At 38.6% G+C, this 26,630-nt stretch overlaps 1 protein-coding gene across 1 annotated transcript in view; it reads right to left on the minus strand.

The window, feature by feature from the left end:
- Positions 1-26,630, minus strand: part of apba2 (amyloid beta precursor protein binding family A member 2) — a 64,001-nt gene that overhangs the window by 30,937 nt on the left and 6,434 nt on the right. The window contains exon 2 of the mRNA XM_022767902.1: positions 16,706-16,756. The gene's annotated coding sequence lies outside the window, so the exon portion shown is untranslated. The remainder of the gene's footprint in view (positions 1-16,705; positions 16,757-26,630) is intronic.

Consider the following 26,630-nt stretch of genomic DNA (forward strand, 5'->3'; position numbering starts at 1 on the left):
TGTGTGTGTGTGTGTATGGGCCTAAAAGCAAGGCTGAGGAGAGGACAGAGGGCGAGTCTGTCCGAAAACAGCAGATGGCTCGGTCAGAGTGTGGGCCTCTGGAATACTAATGTCTCACTGCCTTGAATTCTAAGTTATGACCTCTGTTCACACCAGTGCATTAGACAATCAGACTTCAACAGAGAAGAAGAAAAAGAAGAAGACGAGAGGACAGGACTGATGACAGCAGGAAAGAACCATGAAGACAGACGAGTATCAGACATAACTCTAACATAGCAATTTAAGTCTTCTTTAACTGCAGTAAGGCAGAAATAAGTATCTCCAATGAACTATTAGCATATGAATTAATAAAGACTATTAGGGTGTGGGGAAGTAATGATCAAAGTCACTGAGGTCTCCAACATTTCAGGTGCGTGTAGGCGTGAAAACATGAAACAGCAATAACCAATCTCTGACACATCTACTTTTTTAATGTTCCCCAGAAAAACTGTGTTTCTTCCAGGGCTGGGCAATAATTAATTTATGATATCATTTATCAGCTTTCACTGGAATCCTATCATGGTGATGTGAACATACAAAATTAACAAAAAGCACAAAAATGTGTTATTAATGTTGTGATATCAATTTCAATTAATATATCATAATAATATAATATTAATTTGAAATCTTGTGCAAACCTAAACCACATTCAGATATGGCTATTTTCTTTATTTTCTTCTAATTTCATTTTTTAAAGTGATACTATGAAATATTAATCTCTGTATTTTTCATGGTCTATTCATTATAAAATTCTAGCTCCAAACATGTTTTGTGTTGAGACAAGCTGCTGCTCTGATCATTTTAGTCACTGATCACAGAAATCAATTTCCAAAGCCTAATTTTTTGACATGTTTTCTGCAGGCTCAACTGTTTATTGTTCATCAGTCTTGCTTGTCATTTAACGGCAAAATGGGACTATATGTGAGCTCTGTGGAGGAGTGGGAGAGGGGGCAGTAGCTTACTGGAAAGATGGAGCACCATGTTCTCTGTTGTTTCAAGTTCATTTCAGTACTGATGCATCCTATAAGCAAAAGGCAATTGCAGTTGCCACAATGGTAAACTTTATTAGCTGCAGCGCTAGCTGGACCACTGGCCTCTCAAAGTTACTGACCCCTGAGTCTTGCTCGGTCTATATTTGACTTTTTTTTCTGGTTTGTTTAACCTACATGATGATTCTTCTGATGTTTCTATAAAACTGAGAAATTCTCTGCATATACTGCAAAATACCTCGATTTTTTTTTCTGCGTGATGTATGAATCACAGCTTCTTTTCCAGCCGGTGAGGCTCAAACTTTCATGTGGCATTTTCTGCTCTGTCTCTGATGCTTTTTCTGTCTTTTATACTTTCTTTCATTTTTTTGTCTGAGGTCTAGCCAGGTAACAGGTGTCACCAAGACTTTGACATCCAGGTTCCTGACATATATAATACACAAAGAGTTTTCTAAACACAGGTTGTCTAAAAATAAATCTAGTTTGGTTAATGAGTTTCTGCTCATTTCAACAGTAGACTTGAAAACACTATTATCATTTGGACCACTGCTTTTTTTTTTTTTTTTTTAAAGTTGCAGTCATTAGTTTACATAGCCTTCTATTATAATACTAATAAGGCGAATGGATTCTGCTACTTGTGGCTTTGACAGAATCCGGCAGAATTGATTACCAAAGTAACCAAACATAAGCTACAAGTGACCATAAGGAATATAAAAGCAATATTTATGAGCCTTTGCTCTGAAAAAAACTCTCCAGTTAAACAGTAATTGTTGATCTCTGCTATCAGTTGTTTACCCTTGGCCTCACATCACCTTTTAATGACTTTAGTAAGAAAATGGTAGGGTCTGTAAGGATTCAAGTAATTATATTTCGTGATATAAAAATTGTTCCTTTGTTTGAAACCTAATAGGTTGATGTAATATGCATGAAACAAGCACAAAATCCATCAAAATTCTACATACAATTGTACAACTTTTAACTGTTAGCACTTGCAATAATACACTCTGCTATGATTCTGTGGGTGCCTATATGTTCAGTTATTGTGGTCTATATCATTACATTATACATCGTCACTGGTTTTGGAGTTAAATCTCACCTGTGTTTGTTACTCAATTTTCACAATGAAAGGAAAAATTGAGACCTGAGTGCTGTATTTAAAGTTAAAAGCAGACAAACAGGGATGGGATATGGAGGAGTTCACTGTGAGTTTTGAGAGAGAAAGTGGGAATGGAGAGAAAGAATCTTCACTATTTCATATCTTTTTTAAATGAAGACCTGGCTACCTGCTGCTACAGAGAAAATTGCTGTTTCACTTGAAGTGTCCTTTCTGCTTGGTGCTCTCTCTCTCTCTCTCTCCCACACAAACAGACACACACTCACACTTAAAGATAAAAATATGTACAGAACTTACAATTTCTTGCTTTTAAAAAACTGATAACACACAAAAATGCCTGGATAAATACACATCTGTTATAGCTGTTCCTTTTCTTTATGGATCTGCAGGGATGTAATGGAGAATAAACTCATCCAAATTCAGTTAAACCACATTTAATATGAAATTCTTTATGGCTGATATAAATTCATATTAGACATCATATTAGTATTGGGTTAGGTGTAAATCATATAATATAGGGTCTCCAAAGGCCCACAGCGCTTTGGCAGGTGTTCAGCATCAGCTGTGGCTATCCTGAAGTCACTGCTGTTCTGCTTCTCACTCAAGGCATGCTGGGGTAGTCTGCAGCCAATTGAAAGTATTACAAAATGATGATGTTACCAGCACCTACGTTTGCCTCACAGTTTATGCTTTCACTCTTGTACTGTACATCCTTTGTTCTTAGGGGCCACCATACAAGTAGAATAGTCAATTAAAATGGTGAACAGTATGAATTAAGAGATAGAGCAACAGATTTGTCTAAAATATTTATATAAATCAGTCACAGTGTCAAAACTCTCTATAATCACTTCTGTGAGTGTAGTGCATTTGCATTTCGTCCCAAACAGTCAACAACAACAAATATGAGTCAACCACAGGACCTGGCATCTGTTAGTAAAAAAAGAAGTGTGACACCAGGTCTGAATCAGTCTTTTGTCACAATGATCACATCCAACTTAGACCACATCCTGCCTCCATTACATGGCTCATTATCAAACAATAAATTCAGTTTTATTTACTGTATTCATTCTGGATGGGGAAAGGACTCTTTTAATCTGCAGCAGAGAGACACTGTGTCTGCCAGACTATTAAAAATGTAAGACATCAACTATTTGGGTTTAGAATTATTCTGACAGAGCCCAAACTGGGAAAGAAGCAAGCCTTGGTCCATTTAACTGAAATTTCCACTATTAACCAAAATGGCCCTACTGAATTCTCTTCCACTGGAGGTAGCCCAACTGCAATATACCCATTTCCTAATGTATCATATTAATGAAGCATCTGTTAGAAACTAAGGAGCACATCCAAGCATGATGGAAAGAATCTGATTGTCTGAGACACCAAGCATATAAAATATTCGATGGTCCATGAAATAATCACTGCTGCCAATCGTCTGTCATCTTTATTAGGGTCTGATCACGTGATCTTGTAAACATTTAACTGTATAACAAATTAAACTACCCCTACAATATTTCCACATCATTAAACATATAGTATGTTGATAAATTGTGTAATAACCTGACCATGCTGTAATGCGGCTTGTAAGTAAAGAATAAAAGCACTATGAGAGAGAGAGACAGAGAGAGAAAATGAGTTTCCTCTCAGCTGTCTCATTGAGATTCAGCGTTTGTTCTCCTTACAGCCTCCTACTCACTTCAGGACGACAACAAGAGAGCGATGCGGGAGACAGGAAGGAGAAGGAAAGCAGAGACTTGGGGAGCTGCACGAATGGCACAGGACCACAGAACGCATCGCTTGCTCCCCCACAAGTCTGCCTGCCAATGTCCATCTCGCCACTTCAAGCACAACACCACAGACACACCCTCCTCCTTCACCCTTGACTGTTACCATGGTAACTCTTTGTTTTCCAGTGCAGTCTCTCAGAGGAGGACCGTCTCAGCCAATCATCAAATAACCCTTTCTACAGAACAAACACATGCATACACACACCATTCAAACAATACAACTGTGGTTATCCAGCCGTTTTTTTTGGGTTTTTTTTTAGCAGTTTTGAAAAGGAAACAGAATCACTTTTGATGTTAAGTAAATTTGCTCCCACACAACAGATGAAGGCAGAATGAATCCACCAGACACATATTTTCCTTTTTAAGTGGCTCAGCATCATTGGACATTTTTTAGTTTCAAGAACGCAAACAACAAGTGTCCATACACATTCACAGTGATGTAAAATAGGATCCAAGACAAGACTAAAGGGGAGACCCTCCCCAGACCTGGATAAAGCTAAAGATATTATGAACATTAAGTTGGAAAACAAAGAGGTGTATATAGAAACTGTTGCTGTTCTTTTGCTTTGTTGTTGTTTGTTTTTCCAATTATGTTTGGTGTTTTTTTTTTTTTTTTTTTATCTAGGGAGGGCAATGACAGTCAGTCCCCCCCCCCCCAAATTCCTCTGGAACCATCATAGGGGTGAAATTTTAATTTATCAAATAATTTTGTTTATGACCAAATACCTGCAAAATTAATGACATTCCCATCAGGCTCAGCTGTATTCTGTGTTTAGTGTTACTTAACACATATTAGCATGCTAACACACTAAACCCAGATGGTGAACTTGGTACCTGATTTCATTACACCTGCTAAACAATGTTTGCATTGTCATTATGAGCATGTTAGCATGTTGATCTTATCATTTAGCGCAAAGCGCCGCTGTGTATAAGTGCAGCTTCAGAGAGCAGCTAGCATAGCTTTAGAATCTTAGGCCCCTACTTTGCTATTGGCTCAGGATGCGAAACACAAACCGCTTGGGGGCACTGAGGTTATTTGTTCAACAGTTTTAGTATCTTGGTGATTTGCCCTGAACCCAAGTGGGGGGAGGGCCGCGGTGGTAGCCTACACTGAAGGACTTTCCTTTACTCTCTTTAAAGCTGTCTGAAGACAGCAGGTATCTGTTTCACCTGCACTCTACAATTGGAGTGATGTTGCACACTGTTAAGACACAAATAGCCATGACATACGCTGGTAAAATTTTGTGCAACGAGCAATACATGTAGATATGAGCTTAATGTAATAGACATTATGTAGATTACATTTTATAGTGGTGCTTCTACTTTCATTTCATATATGGCAGGGATGTGGTATTGAACTGCAGATGGTTATCATATGGATCACTGCAACGTGAATTAAACATACAGAAAACATAATGACTGTAGGATCCTCAACATGTCCACAAACATTAATTTAATTTGAAAAGAGATCTGCTCTTGGCAGGATAATTAAGCTGCTGTATACACATTTGAAACTCTGCACGTCCCAGACAGTTATCAGTGTCCTCTGAGGAAAAGTCTCCACAGGACTGCGAAACTGTCAGTCTGTCATGACCTGGACAGTCCTGTGTTTACAGGGAAACAAAATAATGAATGTGACTGGATATGATTGTCACAGCTTCTAACACGACTTATATTCTTTCTGATCACACCCCGTATCCAAGTGCACTACAGGTGCCACAGGCAAGCTTGGATACAAAAGTGTGTGTTTGGTATGGCAAAGTCAACAAATGAATCAGCTGAATAAAGAACAGCAGGAGATAATACTCTGTTAGCCTATTTCAAACCTGTTGAATGTAGCTGCTAGATACAACCAGAGCAAAGAATCACCCAGGTTAACTCATCCGCAAACACACACTACAGTCTTTGGGCTCTGAGGCTGGCCAGGTGGACCATGGGGGTAGGTTGGCCTACATTTTAAGAAGGAACATGAAACACTGTGTAAAGTTTGCCTGGCGACAAGCCCAGCTTGCAGAGAGCTAAACACAGCTAAATGTCCCCAGAGGGACACAGATACTGGGGCGATTTCACAGGGTTTAATTGAAACTGTCGACTAGGTTTGGTTACTGATGAGAGGGAATGAGTGAGTGTGAGACAGATAAAAAGTTATTCTAATATGTAAAATTACGAACTTGGGGTAAAACAGTAAAAGTAGCCCTGATATCAAGGCTGCTTTTACTGTTTTACACTTGCTGCTTTAACTGTTGGTGATACCACACTAACACTCATGTGGATGTAATGACACGCTCACACTGCTCCCTCCCTACCAGGCTGAAATCTGACAACAAAATAAATAGATACTAATCCAATAATCAAATAAAAAGGGAGGGAGATAATAAAGATTATGGAGATGCAACTAATTAAAAACTATGGATGTTTGTTCTATCTGATAAAATGTGGAGTGAAAACATTCATCCACTATTTAATTTTGTTCAAAAGGGGATTGTCAATTGTCTGTGTGTGTGTGCACGACTTTCTAAGGTTATGTGGAAAATTTCAGTTTGAAACTATCTTTCTGAGGACATTTTGGTAAGGGGCTGAGAGGGAGTTCAAGTCCAGACGAAAACAGCACAGAGTACATAAATCTCAGGAAATGAGAAGTGAGATTGAAAAGTTTTGAAAAGCGAAATTGAAAAGCAAAAAGTTTTTTGTTCTTTTTTTCTAAAACTTTCTAATCAGTAATATAAATAATCAGCATTAATGGAGTTATGACAAAAGCCTAACTTGGGAAAACAGATACTGTTATTGTAAAGTCTTGTCGCAAAATTATGTTTATTCTATCAGTAATCTGAGACTTAACAGTGTACATTTTAGGCTGACTACATTTTCCTGTGTGAGGTCTTACTGCACTTTCAAAAAGCCACAGTAACATTGATTTACCTTTTATTTATTACTAGAATTCCAGACTTGTTGCTGTGATGGTCAAGTCATAATAGTGGGATATTAGAGGCTTTTGTACAGCTGGCAGTATGAGCTACGGTTCTGATTAGTTTATCTTTTCAATGAAATTCATTAAACACAGTCAATAATCTTGATTTTGCTATCCCTGCTGACCAACTTTTCTGTACATCAGCGAATAATGATAACATAGATGTATTACCTTTTTAAAATTTAATAATTGAGATTTTTGGGTTTTTTGACGAATGGAAAAAGTAATATTGTATATCCGAAGAAAAAAAAAAAATAGCCTCACGGTTGTATGCCTCCGCCAACCAGTCAAGTAGCAGGAAATATAGTCATAATCACTCCTTCCTCAGTTACAGCGTAGAATAATGGCCAGAAGTGTTTTTGCAGAACATTATGATGTCACAGTGAAGTTGACCTTTGACCATTTGGATACAAAATGTCATGACTTTGTGTCATAATTAGCATATGAATTTGTGAGTGAGTGAGTGAGTGGCGTGGAGGTATAAAAACTACTGTTCTAGTGTCAGTATGAAAGTGCTGGTATCGTGTCAGCATAAATGTACTACAAGTACATTATATTGCAGTCATTTTTGTAAGTATATTGAACAAGACAGAAGTCAGTGGGCTGATGCATCAAATACCATAATTTTGTCAAAATCCAGCAGGTGGTGACAAATATATATAAATAAATAAACTTCATATTGTGTGACCCTCAGGTCTAATTAGACTAATTATGAACCTGTTATAATACTGCAGAAAAGAATTTATACAACTGTCATAATGTTTACTACATATCCAGGCTTTTGTCTCCAGTGTGGCTTCCACAAAATCCTAATTCATATTTAAGACAAAATATTAATAGTTCCAACCCTTGAATGAGTAAAACCGTAGAAAGAAAAGTCACAGGATGAACAGTAGTTATTTTATATTGTATATATATTGGCAAACAGCAAACAGCTAGCCAGCAGAATGGACAATACCACTAACCCATACTGGTCTGCTATCCTGACCCATCATTCGTCCTGAATTGTCACTTACAGTCTGGAGAGATGAAGGTGAGAATTGCTCCCCCAGCTGACACAATGGTCCACCTGATCCCTCAGTCAGAGGTCTTTCACAGCCCTGCTTCTTATTGACCTCTCTCCAATAACAGCTTTCTCCTCAGGCCTCTAATCCTCATTCTTTGTCAACTTTTAATCAACACCAGTTATTTCTCAGCAGTCTTCACTCTCTTAACCTCTGTCAGGTCCTTTCAAACCAGAACAACGGCAGCAGCTTGAAATTGCTGAGCCAGGTGACTTCTTGTTAATGACTGGCGATATTGGACGTTTGACAGCTGCCTCATAATTGCATTTAGACTGGACAATGCACCACAGTATCAACTCTATTCTTCAAGAGTCAGCTCAGATATCAGACCACGGCAAAAACAGTGTGTACTTCTACTCCCACAAAGCTGTCTTCCACACTGACAGATTCCTAAGAAAAATGCTAATAATATTCATTGAATGTGGTGATGGTCATTGTATTTAGTGACAGCACAGAACAGAGCAAGCAATATTGGGCCAGGAAATATCCCCTTATCTTGTTGAGAGACAGACAGGCAGAGCGGTAACAGCCGGGCCCGCTAATGCAGTTTGGTGGCAGGCACATGAAATAACTTCTGGGTTCGGTCAATCACACAACCCCTCAGGGAAAACAGGAGGAAAATATTCATCAGCTTTCACATCACAATTGAATACACACTAACACACACACACTGTAGTGCACACTCCATCAGCCCTAGCCTGTCTTTTTCCACATCTATACATGCAAACAACACACCAAAGTGCTGACTGTAATTAACTGTAAATTGAAAAAAAAAAAGCATGCTTGTTGCTCAGGTTTCCCGTGTGTCGATGTTTGCCTCTGAAAAAAATAAAAAAAATGCTTCACCTCCTCTTTGCTTTGCTCAGTGATGCGCCAGTCCAACCTGCACACGTCTGTACGTCCTGAAAGTAAACCATGAGAGCGTGCTCGCTGCTAAGCTTTGTGTGAGTTTTTGTTTGGTTTCAGTATCACTGCTGGCCAGCTGACAGGCTGAGGATTAATCACAGAGACAGCGCCTGCTTGGCCACACAGAGGAGCTGCATGACTCCTGACAAGAACAAAAGACAGACAAATGGACAGACACAAAGAAGCTTGGTTTTGATAATCAGTCTGGTCCTGTGTTGCGCTGACATTTCGCTTATCTGCGTCTACACGAATGCACGTATGTGTGTATTTGTTTCTTAGATCTGAATGATAATGTGTGCTAGTTGACACAGTGGCTCTAGTTTGTTGCATCGGGCTGACTGAGTGTGCTGTGTGCATGTGTGTTCATGGTTGTGAGTGTGAAATTGTCACATCAATCCTCCGGAAGCAGTGGCTAGTTCAGAAGGGGTTGTCACACCTCCCAGCATCCTTTACGCTTTACTGACCCCAAGGGAAACACACAGAATCAAGCTGGAAGATTGAAATCTGCCCACCTCCACTCCACACTCACACACATAATACATGCCCTAATGTCCCAGAAGCAGCTCTGTATGTTTTCCGCATTCCCCAGCTAGTGTTCCTTTATACATTCAAACTTCAAAATATAACATTTATTCATGTGTGTTGCATAATCTACAAAGGTTTTTTTTCTTTTTAAGTGCATTTACTTTTGAGAGACAGAAAAGCCATCTGTGAGTCTCTTCATATCAACTATAAAGCTATGCTAATGAGGCTGGGGAATCTTTTCAGATGTGGAAGCTTGGAGAAAACAAGGAGACAATAATCATAGCAGCAAGTGCAGTTTGACAGAGAAGGCTGGCCTGCTGTAATAATGTATGATTCAAAGCTATTTTAAGATTGTTAAACCTAGATTTCTTTGGGGAAATCTCACTCACATCGCTCAGTGGAAACTGTGCCAAACAAGAATGCAGTCAGAGCTTTGGCTTGGTAACAAGACTGGCTCTGGCTTGGTGTTATACCTAGACAAGGTGGGAGAACATACATCTGTTCACATTTGGTGTCATCACATCGGCTCTGTTCCTACTTGCCCTGGTGAGTGCCAAGGCAACACATGCCATCATCCAAGAGTAGACCTTATCACATGTATCTGTAGATACATCTCTCTTTCTCTTCTATCTCAGTGTGAATCCCCACTGAGTCAAAGTAGGAAGTTACAGAGACTAAGGATTTCATGTCACTTTGTCATTAAAAACTACCAAGACTCACTTGGAAAGAGCAAAGTCACAAAACGGTCACATAAAATTTTATGCTGATTTATTAAGTGAATGAGTCAAACTCTGGAAACTTAAAAAGAGGAACAAAGAATAGAATAGAGGTATGGTGAGGTTCCGAGGTGCAGCCAGGCACTTTTATTATAACTGCGAGGCTGACTGTTACTTGTTTAAATTTTTCATAGTCATCTGATTGAAATAACCTTGAGAGACTGTTAACAGGCCTCATAAGCTGCTAATTGACCAATAAGCCTGCTGTGAAAAAGGTTTTCAATCTCTGTGACAAGTGCAGGTATGTAAGCTGATGTTGATGATGTTGATGTCATGAATTTGATGCTAGGGTTGGAACTAGTCAGCAGATTATTTTCTCAGTAAATTGATTAATCGTTAAGTCAATAAAATGTCAGATAAAAATGAAAAATGCTAATCAAAATTTCCAAGAGTCCAAGGTTACATCTTCAAATGTCTTGTTATGTCAGACTTACAGCCCCAAACCTAAAGACAATAAGTTTATGTTCATGTAAAACAGTCAAAAGAAGAAAATCCTCACAAATGTGAAGCTGGAAGCAGAGATTGGTATTTTGTCTTAAAAAATGGCTTTTATTGTTTATTTATATGTCAATTTCTTTTAGATGAATATAATTACTACTTACACTACTATTAACTATACATTTGACCATAGTTACACTAAATATATTGTCAAATATATAGTAAACTTAGAGTAGAATGATAATTAGTGACCAGCAGCCAAGGAATTTTCACCTCTCTCTGTCAGTTGGGTTAAATGAGAGTGATGACATTTTTGTTGCTGCGAGGAACTTCCATCTTAACACATACTGACATTCAACTCTTGCCAAATGTTCCCTCTCCATGCAATATTTCTAGAAACGTAATTATATGTAGGCAGAACAGCATAACAGCCTGTCCAATTCTGTTCTCTGTGCAAGATATACATGAATGCACAGTAAAAAGGAAAGGTGTGATAAATGTTTGGTGGGACAGAGAAAGGAGGGGGGTTTTGGAAAAAATGCCACAGCATACTGACAGGAAATTAAAAAGGGACTATTGTATGTGGAAAAATTAGTGTAGAAAAATGTGACTGAATTAAAAGACACAGAATGATTTTTGCAGTATAAACAGGACTAGCTGAAAACCTAGTAAATGGCTGGACCTCATCACAGATTATTGGCATTCGGCCTTGTGTCAGCCAGTTTTAGCCTTTTATCTGTTTGCTTCTCTCTTACACTCTGTGCTCACATATGCAGTATTATAATGCAGCAAAATAAAGGTGTTCTCATTTACATGCTTTTCTGTTTCTGTTATCAGAAAATGGAACAAGCGTGAAATAGTGACTGAAACGAGGCCTATTAAGACAACATGCTAACCAGCAGTCACTTCCAAGCCATTTCCAAGCTGCTGCTCTCCACTAACCGCAATGTCGTCTGACAAAATCACCAAACACATACACACCAGACACACAAAGACAACGGCTGTGTGGTGATTTCAGCTATATTTACTTGTAAAATGATCACTCAGAGAGAAAGTTAGAAGCACATTCATGTCTATGTCAGCTGCTGTGCAGTCAGCATAGAGAGGTGTGTCTGCAGAGGGAAAGCCCAACCTCATGCTCGTGGGCCAATACTGCTGACTTTCTTCTATGGAAAGCAGCTAAACTCTGTCCAGTCCAAAAAAGTTGCTTATCATTTTGAAAGTGAAAACAACCAATGGGGACACTCCAACATTTGGCCAACCCAACCAATGGTATAACCTTATCACTCAGTCCAGCGGGATTCGGCTGACCAATGGTGTAACTTCTTCATTCGCTCAACTCAATCACTAGAGATGGCCCGCTTTTGCAGTCTAGCTAAAAACATAACAGCAAATGCATAAACCAACAGGAAGTGGAATATAAAATTACAGACAAATAAAGTAGACTGCAGACTGTACAGATTACAGAGACACAGATCCCAGAAAACAGCAAACACACCAGAAATCTGGGCCCTGCAGACAAACACATTTCAGACTACACACAAAAAGAATCTGCCTATTTGCTTTTGATGGCTTCTTGGCTGTTGCAATGAGATACTGAAATGTTTTATGCTCTCAAGTTTATGAAATAGATGAGACAATATATGGAGCAAAAGTCAATGAGTAATTTAACTAAGTGCAGACCAAAATTATCAACACTTGTTGGACATTATTTTATCAACTAGCATTTGTAATATTCATTTGCAATTAAACAGAAATAATGTTGAAAACACAAGCATTGCCTAAATCTTAATGTTGTATCTTTTGTTTTTTATTGTCTGTGTGTATGTGCGTGTGTGTGAGAAAGGTTGTGCCCTATCCAGACTGAGGGTCTATTAACAGATGGTTCAGTACAATCAGAATTCCTTAAAGGACATTGTACTGAAGTCACAGCGAACATGACCATGCATGTTTGCTGTGAAGAATTTATATACAGTATATATATATATATATATATATATATCATTATATCAAGAAACCCATTGGAAATGCAGGATTATGTTTTCACTGATGATGATGGTTTTTTTTCCATTAGCATGTACAAATTGCTCACTGAGAGAACTGCCATGCTTTTATTTATTTTACGAAAGGTCAGATCGGAGGCGAAATAAATCACTGCCAAAGAATGCAACATGAAGATACATTGCTTTAGTCATTTCACTGTTGTGTACTGAGAACTAACTTCACTGTCCCTGGGTATGGAGCCAGGAATCATAAGAGACAACAAGGACAGAGAAGGGTTTGACAGAGCTCGGCCGTGATGGCTGACCAAAAAGAGCTAACAGCAGCACTGATCCCATGAAATCTGGATTATTGCAGCTTTCATTTGAATCCCCTTACATCACATCACTCTGTATCTGGTCTCTTTGCTCTGCTCTAAAACTACAGTGCAGAACTTTCCCCTGTTTAGTTGCTAAAGTATTAAGGGTCAGCATAGTTGTGGAAAAAATGCTGTCCTTCAGCCTGCAGTCCACTGGCTGAAGTTTCAATGACCATGACACTGAATCACCAAAGGTCCATATTCATTATTTGGTATTTGACCCTGAACTTTGACCTTCCCTTATTGACCTACAGGAGCTAACGAAGTGGTGATATTATCATCACACCATGATAAGCACTTGTAAGAACCACTGATGCAATTTATTCATCAAACCAATATGTGATAACTAACTCTACTTTTTTAATATATTAAATTCAACTGTCCATTCAACTGTGCATGTTGTTGTTAATTTTATGTTCTTATCCTGGAAAATACTGCAAATTTAATCATTGTTGAATTCAATCAGTCTTGTTGAGGATCCTAAATATTAATATTCTACATCATCTTACAATAAATTAATTACCATATTTTGGAATATGGTAATCTGATCGCAACCAGACATATTTCTAGGAGATCAGTAATACACCAGCAAACTCCTAATTGAAATTAAGAGTAGATTAAAATTAAGATTAAAATGCGGTTTGTGATGACACTTTTATGTCAAATTTTAATCCTCACATCACAAAAAATGCACCATTTTCAGAAAGGTTGGTTCTATGAGCTTATAGTTTATCAGTAAACACCAGTATATCGGTGCACTTTAGTTAAGCTACACGGGACAGGACTGCCACCTGAGGAGAGGTATGAGAGACAATTTTCTCGGAAGAAAATATTAAATTTTAATTGTTTTTGTTCGAAGTTTCCTCAGAGGTCCTCATACATTTATGGCAACCTCATACATTTTGTGCTTGTGGGTTGGAAAATTTGACTAAATAGTGATGAGCAGAAGAATTTTCATGCTATATTATAATGCACACACACACACACACACACATGCACACACATAAAGTGCACATATACACATAATACAGACTATATATTCAGATAACTTAAATCCCTAAGTAGGGGTCAAGCAGACCAGCAGGCCAGAGTTGCAATGGAAACATGATGTCGTTATGTCAAGGGCATGGTTGTAAGCAGTCACAGCAAGTTTCATGTCAGTCAATGGCTGAGATATGACTTGATTTCTCGCTTAGCACCTTTGCCTCCAATTTCAATAGGCTGTCATGGTGGAATGCTTTCGCAAATCAAAAATCCATGTCACAACTTGTCAGTCTTAGTCTGAGGATCTTTGCTGCCATTTTTGATTGGCTGTGACTGACAAAGGCTTTGGAAAATCAAAAATCCATGTGATAACTTTTGTGAGGCTTGGTCTGAAGATCATCTGTTCCAAATTTAGTGAGATTGGACAACATTTGTCCAAGGAGGAGTGAAAAAACACGTTTACATAAAATCCAAAATGGCTGAAATTAACATGATATGCATTGGACTCAACTTGATTGAAGGAATCTAATGGGACCTCATTTTTGAAAATCGAGGATACAGTTAAAAAATTACATGCATGAAGGCACCTCCAACTTTGACCTGTTGGTGGCGCTAGAGCGCTTCAGGCACAGATGGGAAAATTGGTGAAAAGCATCACGGGAGTGTCCCAAATCAGTGTGCCCAATTTCAACATGTTTTACCATATGATTCTAGGGGCTGCCTTAGACTCCTGTGGTAGAAGAAAAAGAAAAGTTGGAAACACAATGGGAGCCTACCCAGCTTTGCTGCTTGGTCCCCAAAAGAGCAGAGGACAGGAAAAGTGCAGGTGATTCTTCACACAGCATATGTGATGACAGATGTGACTGACTTAATAGCATGGCATGAAATTCCACCATGACTTCGAGGTTAGTTGACAGTACATTCACAGTGTGGTATCAGAATCACTGTACACATAAATGGAGCCTCTGTGGCTTTTGATGTTTTAGAACAAGTTAGGGGACCACCAGATTCTTTGTCCTTCCCTTCATCTGCAAAGGATTTAATCAGAATAAGTGAAGCATAGCAGCTGGCAGACTGAGTACACATCACTGCACTGCACTAGCTGAAACAAATTCAAAACGCAGCCTTCCTCAAATCTACTGAAGTTCTCTGTATGAATCTTAACAGCTATGGATTTCCCATAAACACTATCAGTGGCATGCAGATGGATGGGGACCTATTTTGAGACTGATTACGGAGCTGCTCAAGTGTGAGTATGGTTGTGAGGCTCATGTCAGTAATCTGGCTGTGGAGTCACAGCTCCTTTAAGACCACACTGTGGGTCATAGTCTGAAATCCAGAACAAGCAGCCCCGCCCTGTCTATCTTTAATCCCTTTACAGAGAAGGATGTGGTCAAAATCAAAAGTAAACATGAAGTACTAAGACAAGTGGAAATGGATGGAAGAAGTAGGTTGCTAACGGGTGATATCAAGTGACTACAAAAACAAAGGTTGTGATACACAGATGAGTGTCAGCATGATACAGAGCTCTATTAATTTCTCTCTCTCTCTCTAGGAGGATGGCGCTGTACCAGGGTGAATGAATATTCTAGCAGAAGATTAATAAATGATGAGGGGAGGCAGTGTTGAGAAGCTCACAACGCTGTGCTCAAGCGTTGTTTTTGCATGCTCTTCCTCCACCCCTGTACATTATGTCTTCAGTCAGGTTCTCCCATGATGCTCTCTCTCCTCCTCCATCAGCACACAACCTCCCTGCTTCTGTCCTCTCTGTTTCATCTCATCCTCTACTGGTCATTATCAAGAGCAGGGTGATGTTGACAACACAATATTTTTGACTGAAAACCTCTACATCAACAAAGTGACTTGTATATTTACACGAGATAACTAACAATCATTAGTAGTGTGGATATGTTGACAAGGTGGGTTGATGTTACTAAATTCACTAACTCTCAATCAGTCAAAAGTAAATGAAGTGATGTCCAAACTAACAAAAAATGCAGAGCCACTGCAGCATGTTTACAATGTTCTCGCAAGCAAAGTCTGAGTCAGTTGATAGACTCGGTCTCTGATGCATAAAAATACTGATTTATATGTCAGCAAGGACTGGTGTAACCTCACAAACTACTCAGCATTACTTTACAGCATTACTTAATAGGAGAGTTGTTCTGCTTTTGAAATACTCCACTATACAGACAGATACACTGAGAAAAACATTATAGATACAAGCTTTGACGTGGCCTTTAACAACAACTTGCTAAATAAACCTCCACACAACATAAATCTCTTGACCCTTTTATTCAATATTTTTCCATCCTTTTTCTCCTTACCCTCTCTCCTCATCTCCTCTGTTCACTGTTTGTTTGTATGCCAGAATGGCATGACTTAGTGGAAAGCGAGGAAAGTTAAGTAGCTCTCTAGGGCCTAGAGGTTGCTTTGTCTATGCGTGTTCAGAACCCAGCAACAGGTCTGAGTGTACCGGTACGCTTGTATTGTTTTTCCAAACCAGTTTAGATGAAACGCCGCCCACTTATTCATACAGAAGTGGGTATGACGTCATCTAAACTGCATTGGAAAAATAATGAACGCTACCAGTACACAGAAACACAAAACAACACAGAGACACACAACATTGGACAGAGGTCATAGTTTTACACCTGTGGCAAGTTTAAACTATCTCTACAGTTTGGGAGGAGTGCAATACTTTTCATGTGGAGAATTATACTGTAATAACCTGCCGAGGCACAGTAAAGCTAACTTACTGATATCCGTAGGTAGGCAGAGCAGCTCTACTGTTTGCTCCAGGCAATGACCTAAAGCACAAAAGGAGAGAGAACATCAAGCTGAGTATAAAACTGACAACCCACATGAAAGACAAACAGTTCGGCATGAAGATTGAGCTTTGATCTCTTTCTCCTGCCTAATGTGCAGAAGGTACGGGGGGCGGTGATGACAAATGGGATTGTTAGGTGATAGTGGTTAAGGTTACACAGAGTGACACTGTAGGCAACTGTCATTTGACTCATTTGAATTGCATCATGCTAGGGTTGAACATAGACCGTCCAAGTCCTGCCACAGATCCACGCTGACACTATTCTGTACACAGAAAATAACAAAACAAATAAAAACAAATAACCTAACCCTTGAGCCAACTATAACAAAAAAATTTACGTTGGATCTGCTTCAATCAGCATCTAGATCTAAGATTTTTTCTAGACCTCCACTGTTTGAGCCAGAGGTGTGGCTGCTTGCATCAGAGTGACAAACCTGTAACAAGATTTCAGTTACAGCGAACCTGAAGCAGCAACATTAGCTCTGCTGTATTTTCCGAAACTCTGACAGGAGGGCTTCACCATCTGCCACAAAGGGAAGACCACATGTCACATCTCATCCTCACGGCCTGAGTCCCTTTGTGACAGCCTGAAGGTTGCTGTCCTCTCTCAGCACTTGGATCAGATCGACCAGAAAACACACCAGCAGCACACGCACTATTGGTGACAGTATGATAGCTCTTTTACAACAGCCAGTGGGGATTGTGTTGAGTGCATATATCCCATCAGAAGGGGGTAAAAAAAAAACAAAAAAACAAGCAGGTGTAAAATGTGTTGAAGACAGCAACAGTGGCAGCTATTCACCAAACAACAGAACAGCTAATCTGCCATAATTCCCAGATGACACAAAATCACATCAAGAGATTTCCACTTAGTTATGCAATAATTACTGTTCAAAGAGACAGATATTCAAACATTTACCTCTAAAATAGCTGGCTTTAAAGAAGAATTCAAAACCATTTAAATGCTATTGAGTCCTCAGCAGAGATTCATTGGTTTATCTGGCCAAATCTTGGAGAGAGAGAATAAAGAGAGGAGCAAAACAGGTGAACTGCAACTGATCAACACTCGCTGACTCATTCTTCCAAGGGATTAAAGTTTGGTAGATTTGTATGATGTTTTTTTTCTCATTTTTGATGGCAATTTGTACTGTACTTTTGAAAACATTGTTTTGACTTTTAATAAATACCTGGAGGTATACACCAAAATAAAACATGACATGCTTGACCACATCACTTACTTTACCTTAACCCGAAAACTAAGTCTTAATCGTAGGCGTAATTAATCTTGTTGGGAGCCAGTTTTTATTTTCAGATTGTGGATGTGTCCCCACGGTGACCGTGTGAAGAGATTTCTGTCCCCACAAGATGAGAAATACATAAGACACAGAGACAGAGAATGTGCATTAGAAGTAGGTACAATGATGGTGCCTCTCCCATCTAACCACTGCTGTAGTTCACCATGACTCCCTTCCCTCTACTTGCATATAGCCCTGAGGCTTGTAGTGGTCCCACAGGTCCAACTCACACTGCAGCACGCTGCAGCTATACAGTGTTTGAGACAAAACACTCAGCAGATCATACTTACAACCAACCCAAAGGATACTTGAGTCTGCTACTAGAAATCTAGGAATTTTAAACTGCATAGCCTCATTCCCTGCAGCATGGTGTAGTCTAAAGTCTAAATTCAGATACATAAATAACCTTTTTTTTTTTATTAATAACTGATGGTATTGTTATCTGTGTCCACTTTCCAGACTTCCCTTGCCAATGTCATTAATCTTTCCTGACCAATCACAGTATTGAAGAGTTGTTTTACTGCACTGCAACAATCAACCATGAATATCCAACTCAGAAATTAGAGGCAGAAGTCACATGGATGTGACTAAATCCAAAACATAAAGTCTACAGAGAAGAATTAACAACACCCGTTTCTTAAATTACAATGGTAATAGGCCTGTTTAGCATAATTATCCTCAATTAAAGAGGGCATTCCTTATTTTTCACAGTAGTTGCATCATGGATGAAATCTTCTTTGTCCTATTTCAGGCTTAGCACTAAAATATACTGTATACAGACAACACCAGATAGGTTATCAAATACACCAAATGTTTAGAAGTGCAATTCTTCAACAGGTAAATTGTAGCACACAGCATCACACAAAAAAGCAACAGTTTGCTAGAATGCAAAATCTACATTTTTTGCTTTCCCCCAGCAATGCCATATTTACTGGTGCCATAGCACTAGCCCTATACCTAACACAGAAATCCTGAAGGGATAAACACTCCCTGTGAGAGAGTCATGGCCTCTTGACTTCTTAATTGCTGGATGGATTAATTGGACTATTCTTTCAGTTTTTCAGATTTGACTGCTCGGGATTTGACATTAATGACTGAGCCCTTTGACACAGCAACAAGAAATGCTAAATGTGATTTTGCATGGAGCTGACACCTGATCTGTTCTTTTACACACCTTGGTTGTTAGTATTTATAATCAGTTAATCTGACGATTATGTTTTTTGATTGATTAGTAGTTTGGTTTATAAGGAAACATCAGGGCAAGGCAAGGAAAAGTAGCAAATTATTACATTTGAGAACCTGGAACCATCAAATAGTTGGCATTTCCTCTCAAAAAATGACCAGTACAATTTACTGATTATCAAATAGTTACAGATTAATTTTTGGTTGATTGACAAATCAATTAACTGACAAATCCCTGCAGCTCTAATATCTGGAAAAAAGACTGGAAGAAAATAAATGATGGCTTCAACTAACAATCATTATCAACTGATCTCTCTATTATTTAGGAATCAATCAATTATTCATTTTTTCACAGTCTATAAACTGTTGTAGTTGTACAGAAGACAGATAGTAATGACAGAAACTGTATTATTGAATTGGAATCTGTAGGGGGAAAATATGATATGATGGGATGACTTGCATTCTTAAAAATGTTTTTTTGTTATGAACGGCATAATTATGATAATAGTCAACAGACCTCAAACAAACACAAAAAAGCAAGCAGACAGCTACACAGCACACTTGTATGCATACGGACAGCTCAGTTCATCAGAGCCCATCTTCAGCAGGAGATCTATCCCCATTGATCTGAAACCTCTCTCCCTCGTCTCTCATGACAGGTAAAGGCTTATAGTACCCTGTTCACTCTAAAACCTTGCATAAGCTGTTCCCTGGCATTTAATACAACGTCAACATTTCACAAGGTTGCTCACTGCCATGCTGACGTGACGTCCTGTCCCAGAGCAATAACTAAGCTCTTGTTTCTCTATTGCAGACCTAAGGCACCTAAAGATGGAACAGAGGACAAAATGAAAAGTCCACTAGATGCTAACAGTCCAGTTAGTATGTCTCAGTATTCTTTGGCAGTCAATATAAAATAAAAAAAAACGTTATTCCAGTGATCCTATTCGAGAATATAGTGCATCTTATTGTGTGTAACATCTTGGCAAGGCAATGATAAAGTAATACCGCAGCACTAACACAAGAACTTATATTTAATTATTTTAATTATTTTCAAATTCATTATCTATTCAGTACAAACCGACCTCTATTAATTCTCTCATTAGTATTCTTCAGCTAGCCTTAACACACCCGAGGCACAGAGGTTAGCACAGACGCCTCCAATTCCAGCATGTAGGACCAAACCAACAGACTGTTTTTGAGTTTATTGCTGAGGTGCGGAACTTCTTTTTATGACCTCTGAATTGAATCTTGAACCGAAATCAGAAAGAAACTCTTTGATGCCATGCTTGGGCAATTAGTGTAATGCAGTGTACTACATGTTCAGTGCTGTCGGTTTATGCGTCTAGAGATGTTCAGGATGTCACTGAAACATTGTCTGAATACATGGCTAACCCAAAACTTTGCTTTACCTGTTGGGAAATGTATGTTATTAAAAATACCTATGATTAAAAGATATTAGAATTTGCTCAGTAAGTAAAAGGAAATGTTCCCTAAATTAGAAAATTGTGTGACATATCGATATAGCTTTTAAGCACGTGCCTTATTTAGTGTAATTAGGTCTGCTTGTGGTGTAAATGACAATGAAGAGGAGAACATTTGGAATATTTGCTCTGCTATTTAAAGTAAGCCCAAACAGCAAAACAAAACAGAAGACTGGACCCTGCTATCATTGACAGCTCTTTAAGTACACACACTATGAGACAGCAATACTTAACTTTCACCTTCCCACTGATGTGAGCATCATTCAGTATTGTTTTGACCTTGTGTATTTGTGTACCCTCTCGAAGGGTATGTACCTTTTAAGTCTTCAGTGCTGCATTTAAGATGAGACACCACCATATTTATCGTCTACTTATCTCTTAGGGAACTGAAAGTCATATTTGAATGCTCACAGTTCTCCAATATACAACTCTGGATGTCTTTCCTGTTATTGAGCACATTACCATTCAGGGTTTTCCCTAGGTTTCCATGGTCACTAGCCAGCTAGTTACTGTAATCATTGTGTTATCATTTTCTCTGACAGCATTTTTCAAATTGTCTTTTTTGACGCCTCCATCTGTGACAATCCTAATCCTCTGCTGTTTCTCCCTGGTTTATTTCTGAGGGGCTAGCTGGTTATCGTGCTAACTTCAGTAGAAGAAAAGACAGGATAGAAACAAGAGTTAACAATGGCATTGCTTTCCACCTTGGTGAGTAAAGGAATAACGTCTGATGCTGAACTCGCAATGTTTCTTCTAGACTGGTGAGAAAATGCTAATGTTTGCTATGTAGCAACAGCAAAACTTACAAATACCTCCTTTAAGGCTACAAACACCCATAATGCAACGCTCTTACACATACTCTCTCTATTCAAAAAGAATACCTGATGTAATGAACACATAATTGTCTTGTCATATAATAAAATATAAGACGGTCACCACTTTTTCAAACCTAATTTCCAGAAAAAAATATTGTCTTATATCCAGGCCTATAGGCTACAGTATCCTCTCTCCAGGGCGGTAGATAACTCTCTAAATCATTTTTTCTGTTCATTCAGCTTAGGCACTGTGTCCAAGTCTTACACTGATAGCTAAAACCCAGGCATACATAAAGGACACCAGATAACAGCCAGGATTATATGTCTAATGTCTTTTCCCAAATCATATGTTTGTATTTTGCTTTGTACTCTGATATGTTTGTAGTTATTCAATGCACCAATCATAATAAATTCTCCAGTATAACACAACAAGCCAAATACAATAAATGTCGTCCTCACTAACCATACTTCAGTCAGCAAATTCAGTGTATTTCATCAGGGTTTCAAAGCACACGGCCAATGTGTACAAGCTATGTTTACAGGCACAATCTCAATAACAACATAATCGAGTTTCCAGAGTAATGATTAGATATTGACATGCATGTGAAGATACTCATTAAGACAATCACCACAGCCACCTAGACACGGACCTGTCGACTCCTGTACTGATCTATTCAATTGTTGCTCCAAAACAGTGCAATGTATCATCAGAGAACATAAGAAATGACAGGAACTCACTAACAAAAATAACAAAATATTCTATTATTAAATAACTGGTTGATCAATAAGAAAATCAGTGGAAAATATTTTTTGACAGTGTCGTAAGTGCATCTACTGTGCATTTAGTATTTCAGTGCTTACAGTTTCACCCTAAGACACTTCATATATTTTTGACATTTCCTGAAAATATATCAAGACTGAACCTGCCCTGGAAATATGCCGATGTACTGTTACATCATCCATGTTTGACCTCGTATCCATACGACAAGCAATAGACTGAGACCAGAAATAGAAGCCACATCCTCAGTAGCTGCTTTTTGACAGTGCTAAGGAGATTTTTCCTGCTACAATACTTTCACCTCTAAAGTGAGTGAATAATGGCAACAGAAGGATGGCCTACATAACAATAACCCAGAACGGAGAAGAAGGTTTGGGAAAGAGCACAAAAGAACCTGCTGAGTCTGCTTTTTGAAGTGTTACTGAGGTTCTCAGGTGTCAGAACCTTCACCAGATCACACGACAGCATAGCAGCACAGATGGATCTCTGCACATCAGTCTCTGCTTGACTGGCTGTCTGCTCAGACAACCTTACCACCCTTTCTTCAGTCAGAGGGTTAATGTTAATGTGCTATCCAAGGCTCTGGAATGTGTCTCTGTCCAAGGCATCTGTTGAGGAGGTACACTGAAAATGTAGTAGTGTGGATGTAGCCTGAGGTTACATCACATGACAATTGAATGTCTTTGCTCTTGAACAATTAAAAAACCCATTGGTGTTGCAATGCAACTTGAAACACCAACATTCAAGTGGGGTCATTCAATGTTTTTTTCCAGGTGCTTGTTTTTTTCAGTTCATTCCCATTCATTGACAATTGCTGTAGATTTCCTGTAGCTAAATGCCATTCCCAACAAATCTTCAATGATCCCTGTGTTGACACAAGTTAAAATCTATGATTCTATTAAGATTAAGGTTTAAGGCACCATTGAGCGCCATCAAGCATAACCATTTTGTTTATATCAACACTGAATCAAGAAACTTCTTTTACAGTGAAAGAGTTGCTAGTCCTGTTGATCTTGATTGTGAGAATCAATCCCCTGATGATCAAACATAATGAAAGTCACTTTTTAACTTGCATGCAAATATATCTTTCCCTATTATATTCTATGCTTTGCCCTTCTCTCTCGCTCCAGTTTTCCATACACTGATTTATTTGTGTAAGTCAAATGACTACCACATATTGATTTTTTTTTTTTTTTTAACTATTTCAAATGGGTAAAATATTATTTTATTGTAGAGCTGTGTGCAGCACGTTGGTTCGCTCAGCCCCTCCTTTCCCTACTCTTGCTCCCTCTCCCCCTTTCTCTCTTTCTCTCAACACACATTGACAACGGACCCTTCTGTCATAGGCAGACTTGCCATCAGAAGCACTGGGTGAAATCCTGCCGCACCGGTGGGCTGTGAAAAAAATCCATAAGGTTTTTACCATTCTTGTCCTGATTAGTTACAGCCACACACAGAATCAAATTCATTGGGAAACACAGCACTCTTTTTCGCTGTCATATCTCCCCTTTTTTCTTGCAACTTTTATTAGTTTTTTTTCTTTATCTGCATGGTCCCCCCCATTTCCCTTTTCTTCTCCGAGAAGTTTCACACTATAGATAAAACAACCATCTGGTTTCTCTCCATCAACTTTATCACACAAATGATGAGCAATCATCTGTGCTGTCAATCAACAAACATGTCTGGCTATAGAAATAATGGCCCAGAGACTGAGACTCCAAATCAATTCAAAGTTCAGTCTGATTCACAATGGTTATGCTTGAATAAGTACAGCATGCTGCATTTTATATGCAAATAGATTTACCTCTGCGTTTTATAGAAAACACTATTTCTTCGAAATAGCAGCAAACTCTCACTGTTGAGAAAAGAAATTTACCAGATGTGAATTTCTCTGCGGAGCCCAACATTAACAGCAGCAGGTGAGGTTCTCCGCACATCTAAATGCTAATGCCATGCTGCTCCTCAAACAAATGTGGTAGCTAATGAGCTGGCTTGGTGTATGCATCTTAAGCCTAAGTAATGAGTTAAGTGACAGTATACCAAGGGAGCGGAGTCATCTTATGACTCATATCACAGCAGGAGGGTAGATAAAATGGGTATATTAAGGTCATGCATACACACTAACACTAACCCACACACACAACCTAAAAACTAACAATGCCAACTGTTTGTTAAGGTTGGTTCCTCTGAAACTTCTCCTAATTAGAACCTCTGAATATTGAATAGCTGCATTTTCCTCTTTGGCCTACATTAATCTCAAAATCCTATGGCATGAAAAGGCAAATTCTGGAGGAAGACTGATCCTAGTTCAAAGTGTCATCTACCATTAACTGTCTGGGAGGTGCATGCAAATATGTACATGCACACTCATACTACGAGTTTGCAAAAGACAAGCTGAGAACTAAAAAAGCCAAACTAGAAACTAACTAAACAAAAAGTGTTATATCTCTGAAAACTATTATGTATTATCTATAAAGTACCTCATTGATTAAAATGTCAGTTAAATGTAAAAGTTAAATAAAATGATTAAAGCCTGAGTAGTCTGGCCTGACAGATAACCGAGTAAGTTTGAGGAAGTGATTGAGAGCAGGAATGGTTGTTTGGTGACAGGAGGATTTACAATAACAAAATAACAAAATAAGATCCTCTGATTCAACTTAAAACTCCCTATAAAATTTATCTGCTAGTAATGTGGTACGCATGTGTATATACACATCACATGTGCCTCTTCATAGACATGTCAGCAAAACCTGGCACACCTCCTGTAGCTTGTACTTTCAGCACTGGCATGTCCACACAGTCTCTATGAGTAATCCATTTTGGTTGATACACTCTGGCTTGGTGCCTCGGACTCCTGCTTGCATCTATTTTTATGGTTTATATTTTTCATGTTCTTGTACCCCGCAAAAACATGTACTGTACCACAAAAGTCAATATAGCTCAATATCAGGGTTGGGTTTCATTTTGGATCCAGTTCCACACTGACAAAATGTTCAAGATACACTAAGCTCTGAAGCTAAATTATCTCTTTTCAAATCTTTTATCTCTTCTGCTTGTGAGGTTGTGAACATTAAATTAATAAGCATGTCAATCAAATCTGGTCTTTCTGTTTTCTCAGCCAACAAAAATGTAATTAGAGATCTCAACTGAATCTTTGAACTTAGTTATAAACTTCTTTGTAACTTTAGTTACCTAAAAATGTTCAAAATGGAACCTAAATAGAGCCAGTAAGGGATTTGAAAGGATTTGGATTTGATAAGCAAATTTGATATTGGATTCTGATTTGATACACACTGATTACTCAAAGATTTACTCTAACATTCAAGTAAATTAAAACATACTAAAGAGTAGAGAAGAGTTAACGCAAAACTGCACTGTAAGTACATTCATCTGCTCAGATTTTTCAGATCAGATTTATCAGAATTATACTGAGATCACCAAGGACAGAATTGTGAAGGGAAAGCAGACTGATGTCATTCAGACAGATCCAGTAAGGTTGTTTCAATGCTTCTCATTCTCAGTGGCTTTCTCTTTGGATGTTGTCTCAGAGCGATTCCCTAGTGCCACCTATGATTAATGCAGCTATGAATGGGTTTCTCTTTTTACCAAGTGCTGTGGAAGAGGGGTTTCTTTTGTTCTTTCCTTTTCTCTGTTTCTTTCTTTCTTAGCCACCCTGCTTTCCTCCCAATGTGACCTGATTTAGTCAAAGAGTGTGAAACTGATTTGGACTCATTTACATGCTAATGCCATAAAGAGAGGTAAAATGATGTGTATGCATCACCTCATTGATTCTAGGGGACACCACCACACTTGAAAAAATGGTCAGCAGTTTAAATTATGTAATTCACCTACTCATTATTCGAAAATTTAACAAGGGAATAGTAAGAAAGAGCACACTCCTCATGCAGTACCATGAAGTACCATTCTATATTTCCACACTGACACACTGACATGCAAAAATTAGGTTGTTGTTGGTTTAGGGTAGAAAGACAACTTGAAGATGTGTGTTGGTTGCATTTTTCCCTTAGTGTCTCAGCAGGACAGTTAAGACATGAACTCTTACATGTGGGGGTGGGTGTAGGTGTGGAGGGTCACAGAAGACATACAAAAAGATAATTCATAAACAGGCAAGGGCAATAAAAAGATCAACACTTAAGACACAATACAATCTCAGCTAGGCACAGCAACTTACACCATGGTGAAACATGATGTATAAATATGCTTTTGCATTATCAAGTTGTGTTTCATCATCATGCTAAAGCAGAGCAAGGAAAGAGGTGAACTTAAGTATCAGCTGGTT

The sequence above is a fragment of the Seriola dumerili genome, unplaced genomic scaffold (assembly GCF_002260705.1).
Source record: "Seriola dumerili isolate Sdu_G_001 unplaced genomic scaffold, Sdu_1.0 BDQW01001299.1, whole genome shotgun sequence".
Taxonomy (NCBI): domain Eukaryota; kingdom Metazoa; phylum Chordata; class Actinopteri; order Carangiformes; family Carangidae; genus Seriola; species Seriola dumerili.